Here is a 5,273-nt window from a genome sequence, read left to right on the forward strand (position 1 = left end):
ATCCAATCGAAAAACATTTATAACCGAATGGTTTTTCGACACGAATCTAATGGACGGTGTGGATTTTTCAACCAACAAGGATCATGGCCCCACCAACATCACAGCGTAAGATGTTTACGCAGGCCCTGTTTCAGCATCCGGACGTTGTCCATGATTTGCGGGCAGTTGTGGGCCACAATCATAGTCCATCTCATCGATCCAAACCATCCATCATGTAGGGTGCTCAAAAACGTCCCAGGGGACCTTCTCCTTTTCAACAGAAAGCGAGGGAAGATGGGGGTATCTGCCTGTGTTTTAGGTGCGAAAACTATATGCGTGTCCGGCTGCGAAACGACTTGCTGGCTGTGTAAATATTTGTGGAGGCAGCTTCTAACAACAGCCTATCCATCGACTCAAGCAGCAACCGACATCCTTGCAGATGTCTATAAAGAGAGAAAGAGTGGAGAGCAATGGATATATCCCAGTTTGGGCTTGAACGTGGATACAAGAGGAGGCGAGACAGAGAGAGTAGAGTTGTTTTTTCTTTTTCTTTTGTTTATTTTTTTTATTTAAGGGATTTAGCTTAATCATGTTACTGGGATAAACCTCTTAGCTAGGGCTAAGAGGTGAAGCTTATAGCGTGATTGGGGTGTTAGTTTTGCTTTGATTCATGGTTATTGAACTCTTATGGATTCTTGTTTAATTATTAAGGAATACTTTTAGTTTTTAATGGTTTATTGTGACTCAAATTACAGTAGATCTACAATAGCTTTGAGTATGTTCTTTTCATTATGAGATTGTGAACTTAGGAGGCCCTGTTGTTTGCCATCGTCTCATGGGCATGGTTGGGTGATGGAACCTTTCCTAACTTTCACAATTCTCTCATGATTGGCTGTGAGATTGGTAAATTACTGTTGTTTGTCATAGTCTCCTGAGCATGGTTAGGTAACGGAATCACTTCCAAATCTTCACCAATCTTATCTGTTGATGATTAGATTCATGAGAAGTTCAGAGATCTGACAAATCTCTTCTCACCAACTGGATAAGATAGGACTCTGATTCCAGTTGTGCCTTGAATCAGTGTAAGGTAACTTCCCAATTGCTACAAGTGGATCCTTGACACCCTAGTTTCCTACCTTTGAATTCTTTAAGTTCTAGATTAATATTTCACCATTATTCCTTAAATTCTATTCGATTTATATTTCATCTTATTCTAGTTCTAGTTCTACTTAGTTTCAGATTACGTATAGGTTTCAATCCCTTGGGATTCAACCTCGATCTCATCGAGTTTATTACTACATCACAACCCTATACTTGGGGAGTGAACAATTTTTTAGCACCGTTGCTGAGGATTGACGGTTCCGTTTTCTGAGATTAATTTGTTTTAGAATTAGGTTAAGATTAGGATTTTACTAACTTTAGGTTAAAGTTTTTTTTATTTTATTTTTAGAAACTAACCTGTTTCCTATTTTGTAGGATCCTAACATAAACTTCTAATTTGGTAATCCCTTTCTAAATTCTCTATTTTTTCTATTTTTAGAATTAGGGTTTTATTTTTTAGAAATTTTCTATTTTCTAATTTTAGATTTAGGTTCTTCCTTTAAGTAACTTTCTATTTTCTAGGATTAGAAACTTTTTATTTTTTAGAAAATAACTTTCTATTTTTATTTTTAGAAACTAACTTTCTATTTACTTATAGGATTTCTTCTGTTTTTAGAAACTAATTTCTTTTATTTCCTTTTGCAGGATTTTAACATAGAACTCTAATCTGGTAACTTCCTTCTAACTTCTTCTCCTCTTACTTACCATACTGCTGTAGGATCTTTTCTTTTATTTTTCTTAGGATTAGATTCAGAGTTAGGGTTGCACCATGTATATATACGAGTGGGAACATCAGTATGCTGAGAAGAATAACATATATTAGGATAATGATTATGATGGAAATCAACCTATGTCCCAAAACTTTTCTGAAACTATCATCGAGAACCGATCAGAATATAAAGATTCACCGGTTAAGAAGTCCTTACGTGATCATATGCAGGAGATCAATTACACCATACGGATTAACAAAACAGTACGTGAGTGTTGGGGTTATCATAACTATAGGAGTGAGAATTATTATCATTCATCCGATAAAAAGAAAACAATGCGTGATTATATTATAAGTGATAATATGTATTACCAACCATCAAATTCTCCCACCTATGATCCGTATGACTGTAATCAGTGAAAACATCAAAATTGAAGAAATGAACCAACAACATGTTATAATAATTATTCTCTTGGATCCCTTACCTTTGAGATCCAACCAAAAATGATCCAAGAGGATTCAATTCAGAGTAACATAGCCTGTCTTATGGAAATTAGAAAAGCAATGGAAGCACTCAATTCGCGCCTCGATAGGATAGAGGAAGCTCGCTCATCCCAACCACAACCCAATCCAGAAATACAATGCGAGGAAAGTGATCCTCACTCGCTTTTGAAGAAATCTGGAATTTGGAATGAGGAGTTAGATTCCATTAATGAGTATATGGTTCACTTTCCCGATGAGTTGATCTCGATGACGGTCCAAAGGAATGGTCAAGGGATGTGGGTATCTTTCAAATACAATGATGATGACACACCTCCCTCACATGACACACATGATTTCAATGATGAGGTAAATGTTAATTTATTCAAACCTCAACCTAATTCAGGAATGGAATGTGAGGAGAGCAATTTCATCCTGAGTGTGCACTACTGGACGGAATTAGACAATGATGCATATTGGGATGACTATTATGAATGTGCAACCCAAATTTTCCTAGAATCAATCTCAAGTTTGGTCCAGGTCAATGATCAAGTCGTACACGAAGTGGTCGGTCATAATGAGCCACTCCCTTCACCTGACATGTCTAATTTAAAAGTGGAGGATGAGCCCCTTACAACCGACCCTTCTAACTCTTATAAAACCTGTTTGGACCACTCTTTTGAATCGAATGATGATGTGATTCAGGAGAAGGATGAGTTACTCGCTACAACCTTAGAATTTAAAACCACTCAGTTGAGGCCACCATCTGAGCTGTACACGTTTGACAATTCAATGCCTCGATTGAGTAGTTTCAATGAACAGAGTGATCACATAAATGCTTTCCCTATTGATTTTCAACCTGTCTGTGCAGGACTGAAGCAAGAGAGCGTACCTCCATCCACTTTCAAGGATGATGGATTCCTTGGGCAGATCATCATGAGCTCCAATGTAGAAATAAGTCACGCTCAGTTGAACTTCTCAACTCTTTAGATGATTTCTTGACACACTTTGTAGATTCAAAATATCCCATGTCAGACAAAGTGGATGCCTTGCAAGACAACATCTCAACAGTCATCACTAACCGAGAGAACCTTTATTCTGAAGCCCATTCTTCCCCTGATCCTAAATGCTTACCATTAAAGGAGGAGGAGCTGACAATGGAACGGAAGTCTAATACTTCAAAATGTGTTGAGACTACATCACTTCTTGCGAACTTTTCTGAACTTTATTTACTTGTAGTCTCTGATTCACCATGGGATAATAACACCGAAACTTCTTCTGTCACAGGTGAATCATATATACTCTGGATATCTCAAGCGATTCAACGAAAAATTTTTGATGAGGTACATAAGTTTCTCTAAAAAGTCATGCTCCAAAGCGTCCAAGCCTATTGCAAAAAGGGCTTTTGGATGATCTTATTGAGGAACTTACTGAGAAACTTATCAAGATATTGACCGGAAGAGGAACCTTGCAGCATGATTGAGTAGTTTTTACCTGCTTTCATAGGACTAGAGTAGTTTGCTTTATGTTGTTATAGGATAGACAGTTTTATGCCATTAGGTTAGTTTGCTTCATGCGCATTGTTTTAGGATAGTTTGCTTTCGTGTCTTCACTCTCGTGCTGACCGGCTTTCATGCTGATCTCTATGGACACATCTCTCTCGATTCATTATCCGGGTACTATCTTCCCATCACTTCTCTTTCAATTTCACTGTCTCATGTGCATTACATGCTCACATCTTTTACATTGAGGACAATGTAGATTTTAGGTTGGGGGTGGGAGATTAGATAACCTAATCAGTGTTTTCTTGGTCTTGAGCAAAAATTTGTGAAATTTTTTAATTTTTTCTAGAATTTTTATGAATTCGAAGTGATTTTGACAGTCATCTTTGACTTAGAATTACAAGATATGTGATGTTGGTAATTTATGACTCTTGGATTCAGTTATTTATTAAAGTTCACAATTAAGTTCAAATTGTTACTCCATAATTAGAAGTTTCAAACATTGATTGAGTCATAATTTCACGGGACACATCTCGCTTACACATTAAGATTTCAGTTCGACATTGAAGGGATAACTTGGTAATTACTAAGCATGTAAGGAACCAGCCCGGAAAATTTGTCGGTCATGATCAATTGAAGAAAAAGAAAATACCCAGCTAAAAAAAATAAAAATAGATACCTTTGGAAAGGGTTGGGTGAATAGTCTTCACCATAGGTTTGCTCCCTATAGGTGTAGATTTAATTCCCCATGGGTGATATGCGAAAAGGGTTGGGTGTACGATCTTCACTATACGTTTGCTCCTTATAGGTACGGATTTGATTCTCCTCCCCCTTGATGGAAAAATCAAAAGCCGGAAGAATGAAAGAATGATCTATGAGGCACGTTTAGTTTTTGGGTGTCCTGAATGCTCTTGTTGCTTACCAATGGTATCATGAAATAGCAAAATGAATTTTAATGATGATAAGCCGAGATTACACTATACACTCATAGAACTCACTGTTTAGGATTCTTCTAATTGATAGATTAATACCTTTGAACTTGATTATGAAGTCTACCATGCACTTGCATCCAGGAGAAATTAATGATTAACATTCATGAATCTTACACTTCTAATATCTGGATTATTATTAAAAATCACTCGAGTTTATAAAAATTGTCCTGTAATTCTCAACTTATTTTTCGCATACTTTGCTTGGGACTAGCAAGATGCTGGTTGGGGGTTGTGTTGAGGGTCAAATATTACATATCAGACCCCATTTATTGCCTGAATTTACGAACATGATACTGTTTAACTCCCTGCTTTAATCGTATTTTTGATGCAAGGTGTATTTAGGAGCCTGAACTAGAAAAGGATACTAAAAGCATAGATTTAATGCTCTAGAATCACCAAGGCAAGGGACGGACCCTAGGGGACCAAGATCGACGCCAGAAATCCGAGAAAATCGAGAAACTGAAGCTCAAGTAACCAGAAAGATGTCCAGAATGCGAGATCACAGGGTTT

The sequence above is a fragment of the Magnolia sinica genome, chromosome 12, assembly GCF_029962835.1.
Source record: "Magnolia sinica isolate HGM2019 chromosome 12, MsV1, whole genome shotgun sequence".
Taxonomy (NCBI): Eukaryota; Viridiplantae; Streptophyta; class Magnoliopsida; order Magnoliales; family Magnoliaceae; genus Magnolia; species Magnolia sinica.